The 16982-nt window shown below is 43.8% G+C and overlaps 1 long non-coding RNA gene across 1 annotated transcript; it reads left to right on the top strand.

The window, feature by feature from the left end:
• The first annotated feature begins 11672 nt into the window (after positions 1 to 11672).
• LOC130684233 (uncharacterized) lies at positions 11673 to 14434 on the top strand. Its single transcript, XR_008998422.1, has 3 exons — positions 11673 to 11752; positions 13963 to 14037; positions 14171 to 14434. It is a non-coding gene; the product is annotated as an uncharacterized LOC130684233 (long non-coding RNA).
• Positions 14435 to 16982: the final 2548 nt, after the last annotated feature.

Genomic DNA, 16982 nt, shown 5'->3' with positions numbered 1-16982 from the left:
GTTTGTTTTCCAACTTTAAATCAGGTCTTGAGTCACAAACAACCTTCATTTCAATCTCACATTTCAAAATTTCATTCAATATGGAGACTTACTAAAAGCTTTAAAAAAGTTAAAAAAACATGATATCCACCAGCTTCTTCCTGCACATATGCTAATTTACCCTATGACATTTATTTTATAATAAGGTTTGCAAGTCTATCACTTTAAAGGTTGACTGTTTTCTCTAATGCAGTTGCTTAAAAAATATGTTTTGCAGCAGAATTCTTATTTCAAATAAAAATGTACCTTAAACATAGTATATAAATCAGACAAACCAGAATTACTTTGCCTGCTCTGGAGGGAGGGCTGGGGAGTGGGTCTAGAGATGCTCCTCGGCCCTCTCCCCGTTTCCCTGAAGGCTTGAGTGCTTTCTGTTTCTCTCTGGCCCTTTACTACTCAGTTAGTCCCTGAACCAGTGGCACATGTCTCACCTTGGAGCTGGTTAGAAATTCAAAATCTCAGGCATCAGAGCTTGGGTTTAACAAGATCCCTAGGTAATTGGATGCTTTAAAAAATTTAGGAAGTACTGCTTTAGAGTGCACAAATCACCTGGAAAGAGTGTTAAAATGCAGATTCTTGGGCCACATTGATAGATCTGTGGTAGAGCATGAAATGTTGAATGTTAAACAAGCTCCCTGATGATGTGGACACCATTAGTACTCAGACTACTACACACTGAGCAGCAAGAGTATAGAGCAGCTGTTCTCCAACGTTTGTGAACATCAGAATCTTCTGTAAGACTTGTTGAACATGGATTTCTGGGCCCCCTCTCTGTTTCTGATTCAGCATGTGGGACCCCAGAATTTGCATGTCTAACAAGTTCACAGGTGATGTTAATACTGCAGCTGCAGGGAACACACTTAGGGCCCTTGGCTCATAAATAGGATAAAGCTGCCAAGGTGTACCTTGATTCTTTTTTTTTTTTTTTAAGTAAAAGATAGTAAAATATGAAAAGATAAAAGTCTCTTCCCTCAAGGGCCTTAGAGTCTAGTTCAAAATACAGGAATGTAAGCAAACATTCACATAAGGATCAGTATTAAAATGGAGGCCATGTGCCAGGAGCTGAGAATAGAAGAGCCAGTAACTCAGCCTCTGTGTGGGGGTTGGTGGGGGCCAGGCAAGGTTTCACCTAGTCGTCTTAAAGCTTGAGCCGAACTTGCAAATGGTCTGGTTGCTTAAATGGTCTGTGGTCCATGCAAGACACGTTCTTTAATTTGAGATCCTGATAACAGCCATGGATTTTTCACTTAATTACTCTTTTGTAATTAAAAATACCCCCAAAGTATTTTATGAGGTAGAACGGGGTAGGATGGGATAGGGTGGGGGGTACATTTGGGAATCAGGGGCTTGCAGGGGGGCACTGGAGGCAGGGACAAGTCTGAAAAAGCCTCTCTCAAAATGGGGAAGAAGAGGATAGAATTAAATCTCAGTCAGGAAATGCCTGGTTGTTTCTGGATCTTTGCCTCTTAAAAGTTTAGGCATCTGATGTTGGCTGCTGTCCCCTTAGTAGAGACAATCCCCAGACTCTGGTTTTGAAGGAATGGTGTTCTTAAGCCCTAGGACTGAGGGGTGTGCCTTCTTCCAAAGATCCACTGGTGTCTTAGGCAGAATTTTCTGGATACAAGAGACTGGAACCCTAAATACTCTGGCTTTAAGCCAAAAGAAGGAAATTTATTGGTTTGTGTAATGGAAATGTCTAGAGGGAGTACAGGAACAGAAGGATCTGCTTGGGAATTCCAAAGATGTTATCAGAGTTAGTGATTTTCCATGTTCTAATTTTGCATCAGCTTTTTTTTGTTGTTGGTTTTACTGAAGCAGGCTCTTCCCATGTAGGAGCAGGTGACCCCCAGGGGCTCTAGGCCTATCTCCTAGACTTTCTGCACCCCTGGAGGAAAAGTGCTTCTCTTTTCCAACAGCTTCAATAAAATTCCCAAATAGGGACTGAATGGGCCTCCTTGGATCAAGAAGTTGTAATATGCTGATGTCTAGCCCTGAGTCACATGCCCACTCATAGACCAGCTTCCCCAAACCGCATGGATGAGACTGGAAATAAAGCCAGGTGCTTGTGGCACAAGAGTGAGTGGACACTGGTCAGTCAAAAAGCAGCAGCGGACTATACCAGTGTGCAGGGCCTTGCACACATCTCAGAATTCATCCCATATTCTCAAGATCATATGAGGATAATAAGAAAACCATATTCTCAAGGAGCAAGTCAAAGTACTTATTTATTGAACTGTGTGCTGGGCAAACCTCCACAATTCAGTTCAAGGTCCCCCAAAGCAACGCCAACATCTGTTGTATTCACAGTGTCTACAGAATGGTAGCAGCAACGCCTCTGGGGTCTCACACAAACTCTTCAAGTAACTTTATATACAGCCATTCCTAGGTTTCATGTATGTGGGAAACACCATAGGACAGTGTTCATGGCAGAAATCCTGAAGTCTTATTGCCCAGGTTAAAAGCTTAGCTCAGTCATTTCATGGCTATATATCTGGGGACAAGTTACTGAATTTGCGTGTGTTACAACTGCCTCCTTGATAAAATGGGAATAATAAGAGGATCTACCTTATAACAGTTGTTGGGAAGATTAAATAACAAATAACATAGTTTCTCAGATACTTTAAAGGATGTTGATTTTCCAGGAAAAAGTCACTGTCAACCCTAGACCACCCCTCCCAGCCAGAGTACCTGCTCAATAAATGTAATGAGTTAAGACTGTGATGCTTACAATCCCAGCCCAGCCCTCATGGCCAATTTCAAAATACAGGAAGGGAAGCCCTCCCACCAAGGAACAATAAGAAGTAAAGCTCCCTTGGGTAAACTGAGCTGCTGTCTGTCCTCCCCTTGCTGGCATGCCTCACCTAGGCTGTGTCTGATGTCATTGTCAGTGACCAAGTATTCCCAGTATTCTCTCTTTTAGCTCCTGGCTTCTCAGTATTCGGTCACTCTGGGATGGGTACAATGTCTCAAGGTGGCATCGCTGTGGAGGAATTTGCCCCTCAAGAAAGACACACCGTGTGGAAGGCTGGGGGAGGAGGGAGGCAGAGTACAGGTGAGTGACCTTCTCCAAAATGGGTCCCTCAGATCTTGGCTGCCTGCTGGGCCTCTGCACTTACTCTGAAACCCGGGCCTCACAGATGTCACCAGGGAGAGGGGGCTTGTCTCCTCTCTCTCGTAAGAAAGGCTCTCCCTCTCATTGCCTTTTTCCTGATTGACCCCAGAGTCATTTCTGGTCTGTGGGTTTCCTTCCCCTTTCCTTCTGCAGGGCAGGCGTCTATCGCAGTGCCGAGGCATACCCACGCCCAAGGGGCAGAGAGCAGGCTGTCAGCAGTTCCTTACGTGTTATTTCAAGGTAGGAGGATAAAGAGATGGAGAGTAAGATCGTTGTCTGAAGTTATCCAAACACTTCCAAAAAAGAGAGGAAAGGAGTAAAGTCATAAATCCAGAGGGAACATACTGGCTGGCAGAGGAGTCAGTCCCCTCCTTTTGCAGTGACCACTTCTTCAGTCTTCACTGGCTTCTTGCTAGTGGCTGGCCATTTGGGCTTCTGGTCTTGACAAGGGTTGATCTCTCATGAATTACCTGCAGTGGACACCAGCAATTTAACTGAGTTGAGGTTCAAAAATGCAGAAAATAGGTCATCTTCTCCCTGGTAGGCAAAGATTTCTTATGTGTTCAGTCGTCTACTCTTTATCCATTGTCTTTATTTTATTTCAATACCGTTAATCCTCAGTGGACATTTTGAGATACCGTCCCATTCCTTTCTATTTGTCTTCATCTGGTTCACGGATGTTGGTTTTGCTCTCTTGCTGCACCTCTTAAGGTCAGATGCTGATGTTTCTGACCCCTGCACCCTTTCCAAGAAAGCACAGTATTGCTGACTTGTCTAAAGTTAGGTATGCTACTGCAATGTGATACATCTCCCAAATTACTACTGAAAAGTGCCTCTGAGTCTCCAAACATGTGACACATGCCAATGCAGACACTCAGAAGACAAAATGGGACATTCTATTCATTTGCTCTGGAATGGTGATGTTCGATATGAGCAAGTCTTCTGTAAATAGTGAGCAGTGGGTAATTGTGATTTATTGCTAAGGTTACAACCTCTGTCTCTGCCGCAATTCTTATTCTTCCATCATTTCTTCCTATTGATAGCTTTCCTCTCCTACTCCCATTTGTTTGTCTACATTAACCCACCCCATCTATTGAGTGACATGTTGAGTTTTTAAGATAACAATAGTGACTCTTTGTTAAGTCCCCATGATATAACCTAGTAGCTAAGAATTTGGGTATTAAGCCAGGCAGTCTTGGTTCAAATTTCAACCTGACCCCTTACTGAGTTTGGGCTCCAATTCTTCACCCTTCCCTACATCCACTTTTGCCATGGTTTCATCTTGGGCAGAGTGTACTTCTCTGTTTCTTGACTTTGGGGTCACCTATGTGACTTGCTTTGGCTAATTATATACAAATGCAAGTTCTGAGCCTAAGGCTTAAGTGGTCTCATATCTTTCCATTTTGCTGCTTTCCTCTCTACCAGCACCGTGAGAAAAACCCACCCTGTCAGCCATCTGGATGAAAGGAGGATGGGGATGAAAGGCACACAGAAGAGAGCCACCCAGCTGAACCCAGGCTAGTGCGGCCAACCACTCACAAAATGGGAAATGCATGACTTAAATGGGTACCTGCTGCTGTATGCCATTGAGAATTTGTAGTTATTTGTTACACAGCATTATTGCAGCAAGAACTGACTGAATCTCCTCTCAGTCTCCTGACTTGAAAAGAAGGGATCTCAATTGTACCTCTCTATGGGGTTGTCAGAGAGAGGAAACATGACATTGCATAGGAAATGCTAAACAAACTGATACTCCATTAAGAAGCAGCCAGTACTTATCTGTCATTACTACATTTGGGTTCATTATCTTCATCTACAGGTGCTTCAGTTTTCTCATCTAAGTGGAAAGAAATGAGGTTTAATAGATGAAACTCCAAAAACATTAAGAGTACTGTATAAATATAAGACTCCAACAATTCCTTCAGTTCCAGACAGAGAGAACAAGAGTGAGTTCCCAGGGACCTGCCAGAGTGGTCCAGGCAGAAGAAAAGTTGGAGGGTGAGAACTTCTTTGGAAGCGCAAATCAGAAACCACCCATGTGACCGCACAGCCTCTGCCAACAGCTGAGGAAGTGACACAAAAAGCTTCCTCCCAGGGGTGGATGATAATGATGAAAACAAGGAGCCAAAGACACAAGCCTTTGCTTAGAATCCCTGGAATAAATCCCATATGTCAGTATGTTACCACGATTTTAATGGGGCTTTTGCAACCCCCCCTCACATTTTGGGCCATGAGAGTTGTCCCATTTTCATACATTACAGTCCCTTGAGAGGGTGGTGGGACTACCACCATGACCTTGTCAGAAGAGGTGGTGTCTGATGCTCCTGCTACCTGGAAGGCTTGCTCCCAAACCTCTTTCATTAGGGATTCTCTCCAGGGGTTAAGACAATGGATGAGTCCAAACAGGTGCTGAGGCAGAACCCTTGAATCCGCTTTGTTTTCCTGGAGCCAGGCTGAAGCAAGGTGTTATCAGAGGTTTTCTGATGTGTGCCTCTGCAAGACCACGATTTCAAAGGATGAGCATGTGAGCCTACTTTCAACATGAGGCCGGGAATGCAAGAGAAGGGGAAACACCCCTGGCCATTCCTTGCAGGTCAGCTCATTTGCAAATATCCCTGTGGCCTTCCTTTGTGCCCTAAAATAACCAGGAGGTCCCAAACTTAAACCCAAGCTTTGGAAAGAAGTCAAGCTTCAAGAGGCATTTTAACTGAGTACTTCAAGGTCACTTTGGCTGTGATGAAGGTGGTGATGAGGCTCCATGGACTTTATTAAGTCGTATGCAGCATATATATACATTTTTCTGGGGAAAAAAGCATATAAATTTTCAGATTTTTCAAAAGGTCTTCCAAAAGATAAGAACTACTGTTTCAGATGGATGCTAGTTGAATATAAGCAATTTAGTTAATTAACTGAAATCAATTAATTCAGTTAATGAGAATATTTTCTTACTTGTCTTTGTGCAGATAATTGTTTATTTCAAAGAAAAGCTGTTGGTAAAGAAATTGCTTATCCTGTTCTTGCTCATGATGAAAAGCCTGGTATCTTCCCAAAATGCACTGTGATCATCTACCCCAAACCTGATAACTGACCAGCTGTAATCAGTAAAGTGGTTTTAAAAAAGGCACTGCACCTCTAAGGCACAGTGGTGTGCACTGACCCTCATATGCTATGAGTTTAAGTGAAAAAACTGTGTTTTCTGTGCTTTCTGAAAATATCTCATTAGTTATCCCAGTATGCCTGTAGGGTGGAATCTTGATAAACAATAGCCACAGAGCAAACGGCTGCAGAGCTGGTGCTGTCTTCTCTCCGATGCTCTGCCTAAGCAGTGACTTCTGCCCCAAGTCCTCCGTACCATCCTTTATGGTATGAGTAAGGTGGCCGCTTCTTCCAAAGATCCCAGGGGCAGGATTGTCCCAGTGCCAGGCACTCATTTACAGGAAACGGTGTCTGTTACCAGCCTTGGGCAGAAGGCAGGAGTAATAATCATAGTCGCAGCACCAGGGGCCTCCCCAGCCTAGTTGCCAGTTTTTAATTAAGATGACACTACAACACCTTTTCATTTCCTTCAGGAATGGGTGCGTTCCAGTGGGAAGGGGCAAGAGAAGACGGCTCCGTGCACCCAGGTCCTTGGTGCTGAAGACAGAGGCTGTGACCACGGCCTCGTGTCCCTACTGCTGGCACCGGAAGAGCAGTGACCGCAGGCCTCCCATATAGAGGGTTTTCCAGGAGGTGGCAGTGCACTCTAAGGCTGGGTCCTGCCTGTGCCTGCCTTGCGCATCCCCCGAAGAGTATTGTAATTGAGCCGTAGCATTATAATGCATTCTGGCCCACACGGCGTGGGAGTGTCTCCTCAGAATGCTTCTTCCCAGTCTGAGAGTCACTGCAAACAGGGTAGGGAAAGGGAAGTGAGCCGGAGGGTGGGGAGCAGCGGGAGGGGCTGCCGCAGAGGCCAGACAGCGCCGTCGGCATTGTTATCAGCCGAGTTTCAATACCCCAGGCCAGAAGCTACCCTGATACATATTTACAACTGTTGCTGTGTTCACCTCTGGAGACCAATAAAAGGAAATTGAAGGACATGTATTGTCTGCATTTTAATTTCCAGGTTTACAAGGAATATTTCATTATTCTAATTCAGGGGAAAATAAAACATCTTTCCTTTTCAAATGAAAGGTCTCCTTGTTTGGGGTGAAGAGCATTGCAAATCAGTCTCTCCCCAGAGAGGCAGGGCTGTTCCCCAGGCTGGCCCAGAATCCAGACAGCTAGGGGCATGGCGGTGTGCGGGCACGGGATGGGGGTCCGGGGGAAAGAAGATGGGCCATTGACAGAATCACTGTGTGTGACACAACGTGAGAAATATACTCACACTAACGGGTGATGGGTGAGGCAGAATGACCCAGTAGTTCCCCAGACCCGACAGTGACATCTCAGGCCAGGCGTAGGAACAAAGGAGTGAGGGACAGGGGAGCCAAAAATCTTTCCCCGAAGTGCTGGTTTACACAGGCACGTTTATAGGAATTAACAAACCTGATAAGACCTGGGCCAGGAGGACTGCAGTGACTCTTCAGCAATGTCACATAATTTACTGGATGGGTTCATAGCTTGGAAGCTGAATCTCTATGTCCAGGGTTCTTATTCTTATTTTTTTGTTTATAGCTTCTTGGTCTTTGCCAGGGATCTCCATATGGATGAGAGAGCAGTGAGGTCAGCCAGGTGAACTGCTTGGGAAATCTGTGCAAAGGAAAATCATATTTAAAGAAAAAGAGGCCAGTCTTTAAATGTCTTTTGAACCCCTCCAATGTCTGTATTTGGTTTCCCTTTAATTTTTGCAGAGAACTGGTTGCTTTTTGTCTTCCTTAACCCTCTTCCACTGAAACTTTGTTTTATATTGTCTGCAAATGCTTTCTTCCATGAAACTCTGTATTCCATCCCCTCACCTAATTCTAAGAGCATTCGGCACAGTAATTGCACAGGAGCAGCGTCTCTCTGCTTTGCTGACAGCGCTTGAAATATGCCTGCCTTTGCTACAGCCGAGTGATGCTTTAGAAGTTAGGAAACAAAGCAAGCAAGCAACCAAAAATGCACAGAACAAATTTAGTTTTGAGTGCTAGAATGATGTTCTTCCAAAAGGCCAGCCCTTTCTAGTAGAAACCAGGCAGCTTTCCGGGCAAGTAGGAAGAAGTATCCATTTTGCAGAGAGCAAGAAAAAAATTCTTAGAGCGCAGAACAGGGCTGTTCAGTGTAGGTGGTGGCAGTTCAAGGGGCACTCTCAGTAATCAAATGAGGGAGGCTCAGAGGACTACAAAATGGGCAGACAGGCAGAGTGGAGACTCAGCAGAGAGCAGGAGTAAAGTGAAGACTCCTCTGAGCAGTGCACAGTAGGATGCTCAGACTACCACCAAGGATACTTTACTAGAGGGAGGCAGTGGAGATCATGGAGGCGATGAAAATGACCTCCTAAAAAGGTATTTCAAGCAATAGGAAAACCTATTAAAGTTTACAGTGAAGCAGCAAAGTCCTATAAACAAAATAAGTGAATATAGGGCCCATCACAGAGGAAATGTGTGTTGAACTCTCTGCAGCCTACATGATAACAGGTTCCCACACAGAACACACAGGTAGAGTCCTAAGATGTGGACCAGCCCTGATAGTACACCAATTACCAACCCTGGTGAGAAGAATGTGTGGTCCATGCTGAGCTCATTCATGTCTCATTTACCTGCACTGGTCTCTTCTGTTTACTTCTTATCATGTTTATGAATCCTCAGAATTAAATTATTTTCCAAAAGTGGCTTTATGTTTGAGTCTCAATCAAAGAAATCGAGCATTTGTCTGATGCTCAAATATCTGAATCCATATAGTTCCTATTGACCATCTGGCAGGATTGTTATATCATTAGCCATATTTCAACTCATAAATATCAGCCAGGAATATTGAGGAGGTGGTGCCAGGATCATACAAATTATTTACCCAGAATGGTGTCTCCATTGTACAGAGATGGTGCAAACCTAAAAAGCGCCTCCTCCAAAGTCAGCAGGCAAATGGGACAACGTTCTTGCTCCTCCATACAGAGACGCAGAGGGAGAGGCTCACAAGGGGAACCCAGATCACACAGCTGCAGAATGTGTAAGCCTGCAGCTTTTAAACGTTGTGATATTAGAAAGAGTTAAATTTCATAGGCCAGTGCAGGAAGACAGTGGGAAAGAGAGCAAAACATAATTTACATGAGCACATTAGTGGCCTAGGTTTCTTTGTGGTTCCTGTTGGTGGAAACGTTTGCACTGAGTCAGCTGCTTGATCTTCAATAAGCACTTTCTTCTGTTGTTTTTTTAGCTTAAATGCATAGGACTAGGAACAACATCTAAAATCAGTTGGTCCAGACTCTAATATTTCAGCTGTGGAGCTCTTTGCAAAAAACAAACATGAAAAAACAAATCTTAATGAAACTATCCACTTAGGGTTTGTATTTGGTTGTAGGCAACAGAAACTAATGAGTAAACTGAAGCATAAGGGAATTTACTGGAAAGATATAAGTGCTTTCATATGATTGAAGGGAGGATGGAAGCATAAGGCTAGGGTTACACAAGGTAGCAGGAATCAAGTGGCACTGAATGAGCTCTGTTTTCTTTCTTTCTGTTTTTTTTTCCCCCTTGTAGTCACTGGTCTAAATGTCAACATCTAAGGAGAGTCTGAGCTAGCCCAGGTCATGTACTTGGCTGTATCCATGTGCTGAAAGAAGCCTGCCTGTAGCCTCTGTGGCTGGGGGACAGCTGTATATTATATGGAGGAAGTACTTCTCCAATTGGGGTGCTGTTAGAAAGTAAGGAAGTATGTATTTATCAAATCACTGCTGTACATCCAAAACCAATATAATATTGTACCTCAACTGTATTCCAATAAAACAGTAAGAAAGTAGGAATGAATGCTGATGCTGAGAAGCAAGGTGTATCAAAGACACACACTCAAAAGAGAACAAATGAAAATAGAGGAAATAGAAGAGGAGAACCCCAAGCCCATCCCTAATTCCCCATTTAGGCATCTGAGGCAACCGCGACACAGGACAACCATCAACCTGGCTCCTCTTCTCACATTTCGGGATGATGAGACTTCACGTATTATCCCCTAACTTTTCAGGCAATGAATTCCACACTAAATTTTTCACAATTTGGGGAATTCTTAATTATCATGGTTACTTAATAACAACTCTTAATATTTACTGTTATCAAAATCCTATTGTGGAACTCAATAGTACAATCCCATATATGCATGGCTTTCCACCTCTGGTCTGGCGATAGGATTGCCCTTGTTCTCGTCCTTTGAAGTTAGACAGGACCATGTGTTGGCCAAAGAAATGTGAGTGGAGGGATGTGTGTCAATTCCAGGCAGAAGTTTGAAGAGCCCGCGCACAGTTGGCCACATTTCCAGCCTACTGTTGCTGCAACGATGTGAGCACAGACAGGTAGAGCCTCCATCGGCCCAGGCCCCTGACTCTCACGGGGAGAGCTCCCTGGGCCAGAGTTACTGGGTGAAGCCACTGAGATGGGAATTGTTCATTATTGCAGCTGATCCTTAGAATAGATCTATTTTATTTTTACCCTATTAAGGTAAAATATCCAGTTTATTTGCCACCCACAAAAGGTCCTATTTAGAATCATGGTATGCTATCTTTGGTAAAGACTTTATAGGTAGATCATGGATTTTACCTGGCAGAAACTGAAGCCCAGTATGTTAGTAAAATAAGTATGCTAATCCTTAATAGTTGTTTCATCCAACCTCCTTCTAAAGCAGGAATCTACTTGGCAACATCTCTACTTTGGAATTACACAGACATGGGTTCAAATCCAAGCTCTGTCACTTATGAGTTAATACAGTATTCAGGAAGTCACTTAACCTTCTAGACTTCAGGTTCCTCATTTCTAAAATAGTAGTAATAAATTTTCTGCCTTGCAGGATTAGTGTGAGGATTTAAGAAAATGTGTATAAAGCACTTATAGGACCTGGCATGTAGGAGTTCCAATAAATGGTAGCTAGTGTCATTATTGTTAACTTGCAGTCTCTTCTTGGACCCTTGCAGGGACTGTGTAGGATTTGGGGAAAAAGCTTATTCTATCACAGAGGACACCCCCTAACCATTAGCAACCTCTTTCCTCAGCACAAATCTGCCTCTGCCTCTGTCCACTCCACACTTCCTGTGCTTCTTTTACCCTCTTGGATAACAGAGACCAGTCTTATTTCTTTTTCAACATGGAAACTTGTTGAGTATCTGAGCACAGCTATCCTGTTACTCCTAGAGGTCTTCTCTTTTCCGGTCACAACATTCTTGGTCCCATTTCTCATAAGGTTGTATTTCCAGGTAACCCACCTCTGGGGAAAATGGAAGTTCCTATGGCCAGGATCTTCACCTGACCCCAAAATACTTGATAATGTAATTGGCCTCTGCTAGACTAATGCTGCCACACCTGTTGCCAATGAGCTATTATTGACTGAGTCACTATATAAAGAGCTCTGCCCAGGGCTCTGAGTGGAGGCAGAGATGGAGGTGGATGATGGGCCTGCAGATTGCTGGATACAGACGTGATCCTACTGCCAGGAGAATAAAGCCAGGTATAAACTCTTTTACTACAATTACATTCTGCTGTCATTTCTCGGTCTCTGTGGTGAACTTGCCTGGGGCTGAAACCCTCAGGCAAGACACCATATAACTTGGGTACTGTATTTTTAAATTTATCTGTCTGTGGTGTCTAGTAAATATAGGTGCTAAATAAATATGCATTCCTCTACCTCCTGAGTTCAGGATTTTAAGGCCTTGAAAGTATGGAGCTTAGAACTGAGCATACCTGTGGTCTGGCGAGCGCAGAGCACAGCAGGCCCTACCCTCTCCCACACTCTGGCCCCTACTCTGATGTGTACTGTTGATTCTGTTCTCTTAATGCAGCCGAAGATGGCAAAACCTTTGTTAGAAATGAGGTCTATTATTTAAAAAACAACTTGTTAAACTAGTTAAAATTTTTAAATGTATCCCATCACCTATAATATTGTTTTGGGCACTACTTAAGCTTACCAAACTCTTTCAATATCCCTGTTTTGTCACCTAACATATTATCCATTCCTCCCAAATAGAAGTGTCCCTGAATCTGATTGGTTTGCTGCCTCCATCACTAGTAACTTTTGTGACTAGGACAGGGCTAGAAATCACCTTCAGGGTAATAGAGTTAATGAAACAACACTCCCTGGGCATGTTACTGTCATTGGCATAGAGGACACAACATAATGTTATCTGACCAGTGGCTTTCGCTGGAGAACTGTCTCTTCTCTTTCGTGTGGCCACAGGGCAGGCTTCTACAATATTTTTGTATAATGCTACATCCACACCAAACCTTTGCTCCCTGGCTACAGTCGATTGGTCCAGGGCTTACATGATACAAGTGGGCCAAAGTCCTTCTCCTGGAACAAACCACTGGATCAGTGGAGACAAGTCCGGTCTCCTGGGTGCAAGAGTGAAATATTCAGAGCTCTGGCATAATTGTGCTTTCCCCTACGTGGCTTGGGGAGTAGAGAGGAAAACAATGAAGTAGGTACAGAGGTGAGAGAGAGGAGCGGAGCAACGGCTGCCACCACCGATACTGTGAACGGCCTTCTACTAAGGCTGACCTGAAGCCTGAGGTCCTCTGTGGCACCTTGATTCTTTGTAATACAGCCACCCTTTTACATTTAAGTCTCTTTGAAAGGAGATGGCTTCTGATGGGAACAGCAAGGTCCGAATCAATCCAAACACTTTCTGAGTCTTACACATTAGCTCTGGAGCCTATTTTGATCAAAGGCTCCCACTTGTTTGTTAGTTTGTACTTTGTTTTTTATCCTCTACACCAGGGGGCCTCCGTTTTAAGTCAAGTTCTCTAGAACCAGAGTCCGAGGCAGATTCAGGTGGTGAGATTTACTGAGGGGCTGCTTTTCAGGAAGCAGCCGTAATGAAATCAACAGGAAAGAGAAAGACCTGACCTGCATGAGGAGGTGGTCCCAGTTAACGTCTAGGCTTGGCCTGAGGCACAGAGGCTCTGGGACACAAACTGCCCCACAGATTTGGCTCAGCCTGAGGAAAGGGGATAGGACATCTGCATCCTTCAGTTAGCAACTGGCTGGGGGACAGGAGGGAGCCAGGAGTTAACTTCCTGGACAAGGCAGTGGACATCTGCCCACAGCAGTTCATCCCCAGAGAAGGAGCCAACCTCAAGCTATTAGCAACTAACACTCCTCGTGGCTGTATAGGTCCCTGTAGCCTGGTAAAAGGAAAAGGGTGGGGCACCAGCTGTGTATACACAACATCCTCTGATTCTGGCTATTAAATCTAGCTTCCTGTTCTAGCTTGTTCTTTCAGGGATAGTTGCTCTCAGACCTCTCAGGGCACCAAGTCCCCTACCTGATGAATAACAGTTGTTCTTTTCCGCCTTTTATTGTTATATTTATTCTTTAATTATTCTGTAAATTATGCTAAAATTGGCATCAAGGGTAGTAAGTATCAGGGAAAAGGAGCCCCTCATACAGCATCCTAACCTGGAAGCTGAGGTTCTAGCCATCCACTGCAGCATCGATTCCAGGATTTGGTTTCTGGTGCAGTCGACCATTGACACAGCCCCAGCGTCATCTGGAAGACCTCCAGGAGGGCAGTGGTACTTGTCATGACTCTAAACATTCTGGTGGGTCCCTGGGATTGTGCTGCCTATATCTATTTCCTTCTCTTCCGTGACAATAACATACCAGATTTCCTTTAGGGAAGAGCCCCATTCCCAGTGGGAATGACTCCACCTCTGTTCCAGGGATGAGATCTGATAAACTTAAGCAGATCTACAAAGCCCATCCTCCCCTTCCCAGGCCCAAGGATTGCCTCAGAGGTGAGCACATGACCCACTTTGGCTGAATAAAATTGAGGGGACTTTTCCTTGGGGTTTCAGGGGAAAGTGCTTCCTTGCTTTTATTAAAGACTAGGAAACATGCCTTCTTTTCCTCTGACCGGCATGGGGAAAGGATGTGATGTTCAGAGCTGCAAAATCATTTCTGGAACATAAGCCTGAGACCAGCCTGAAGAAAAGATCTGACACTAAAGGTGGATAAAAGGCTTTCAAATCAATGGCACCCCTGAGAATATGGTGAGTCTCTACGTCCAACCACACTGGAAGCCATAGTCTCCTGAATCCATCAGTATGTGAATGCACAAATTCCATTATTTGCTCAGGCCAGTTTCAAATGGGTTTTTGTTTTTTGAAACATAAACTATCCTAAGTGATAGACTGCAGGGAGTGGGTAGGAAGAGGAATGGATTATAGTCGGGGAAATGTCAACACCCACTCGTTTTTGGCAAACTTGCATGTGTAAACCCTCTCCTCAAGTCCCCTCATTTGTTCAGATTTAAAAGTAGGAACAGATGATTCAGCATCCCTGATAACCCCTTGTGCAGCATCCTAACCTGGAAGCTGACTGCCTATCCATCCACGGCAGACATCCAATTTTAGGATTTGGTTTCTGGTATCCTAGACCACAGACATAACATCAGCCTCATTTGGAAGACCTCCAACTGCTAGCTGAGTTTTGCAGAAAGATCTGAAATGAGAAGAAAATGACCTCTCCCATGGGGGTCTCTTCTAAAGTTTATTAATAAAACATGTGATTGGAACTGCATTAATGTCCTGCTGAAACGGCTTTGGAAATAGTAAAGGTGCTCAAAATAGCTTTGGGGTTGCATGTATCACTTCACACTGTGGCCCACACTGTCCTAGAACGGGTTCCAGGTGTGGGCTGGGTGCAAGAGGCCACTCCGGGCTACTTGGGGGTGCCAGGAGTCCTGATTTGGTCCATTTCCCTTCATCTCTCATCTGCTCTAGAATCCTTCTAGAGCTCTCTAACATGAGGGCTATTGTTTTTTTGCCTCAAGCCTGGAGGTTATAGTACCCCTGGATAATTTTTTAAAAATAATAATCCCAGTTATTATCATAGTTAGATATCTTTTTGTTTCTTTCCTCCATCTATGCTGCCTAATGCTAACTTTGGCCAGATGGAGAATGCAATTAAAATAAATATAATGTAATATAAAAATAAAACAGAACATATTGCTTTTGCAGGGCAATCTGGGCCCAAGATTTTCTGCAGTGGAAATTACTGGCTAAATAAACTTATCTCCTCATTGACACAAAGCTGAGAAGAGATTGGTTACAACAGCAAAAAAGAAGAGAGAGGCGATTATTTCCTAAATCAAGGCAAGAGCCGTGTTGCCCAAATGGAAAATTATTGAAGTAGAAAGTATCGTTTTCTTTTTCTTTTTACATAAACACCATCAGCAAATTAAATAGCCTCACAGTCCAGGTGGTACAGGGGATGAAAAGATGAACAAGGAGAGTTAACTCCCTAAAGAAGCTTCCAGTTCATTTGGGGAGAATACACGTACATGAGAGGAGGAATAGAACTATGTGGCAGGTGGTGAACTTGAACAAAGAGATGTTGTAGCTATTTTCTGACAGAGGCTCTGCTCCCTTGGACGGCCACATGAGAATCTCATCCTTCCCATTAAGACCCTTCCAGCACAGAGTTGCTGGGAAATGACCTTGACCACTTCATCATAGACCCTGCCTCAGGAAAGAGGATTTTAATACAAGTAACAAGCAGATTCAGACATGTGAAAATGAGAATTTGTTGGAAGGATCCATGTGTATCTCACAGAACTCAACAATTTCTGTTCTCCGGGAAAGAAGAAAATAGGGACTGGACAGTCCCTAAGAACTAAGGGGGGTGTTGCCAGTCTTCCTGTGACTGTGAGGTCACTTGTCTCTACTTCTCTCCAAGTGCCTACTTAATTTTTTTCTCTCTTCATACCAGCACTTTTTGCACATGGGGAAACATCACAAGTTCAGCCCTACAGCCACATCACCTCCTGGCATCAAAACTCCCAACTAATTGATTTCCACCCTCAGTTCAGACTCCTAGGAGAGAATATCATTGGCCCAGATCGGGTCCAATGCCCATGTCTGATCCAATCGTCTATGAAAGAAGTGCCGGCCAGTACAAGTATTCCTACAAACACTCATCCATTTCGGTCAACAGACAGTTCTTAGAAAAGTGAAATGGAGGCTGGGCAGACACACCAAAAGTTCTTCTACTACAAATCTGGTTACAAGTTGTTGAATTAATTCTGGGCAGTTTACTAAGTTCTTCTCCTTACGGTCATTTCTGTGGTTACGAGCCCATAAAAGATATTCTTATCCTTAAGTAGAGTTTATGTTCTATCATTGACGTGTATAACCCAACCTCTTAAAATTCTTGTCTCCCATTTCCCAAACTGAGAGCATGACTGACGGAGTATGTACCAAAATCTACAGTCTTAGCGGGGGGGCTATCTGGAGTCTTTTTTCTAGTCAACTACTCTCTCCTTAAAATTTATACACATGCCAACTTAACGTATCAAAGTTAGTAGAGGCTAAGTTTTGTCTGAAGGATTTAAACTGGGAGGCTTGGGAAAGGTTTAAAATCCACCTTCTACTCCCACTGCATGTCAGTAGGAATATCTGGAAAGTCATAAAAGAGGGAAACAAATAACTGCCACGGAGCAGACTGATCACAGGCCGTTCTGTAGTCATTATTAGGTATTGCTCTTGGTATCTAGATTAGACCTATCCAGTCACAGATCTTGTATTTCTCATCATTTTATAACGTTTTGAGTGTTGACAGAGGATATTGGGGAGAACGAGCTCTAACATCTCTTGAGCATTTACTACATGAAAACCATTTTCTGTAACATGAGGATAGCCACGTAATCCTTATGCTATCCCCATGAGGCAGCTATTATTGT

This window comes from Manis pentadactyla, chromosome 6, assembly GCF_030020395.1.
Source record: "Manis pentadactyla isolate mManPen7 chromosome 6, mManPen7.hap1, whole genome shotgun sequence".
Taxonomy (NCBI): domain Eukaryota; kingdom Metazoa; phylum Chordata; class Mammalia; order Pholidota; family Manidae; genus Manis; species Manis pentadactyla.
The sequence above is the reverse complement of the archived record's forward strand: the minus strand, read 5'-3'. Positions and strand labels throughout refer to the sequence as shown.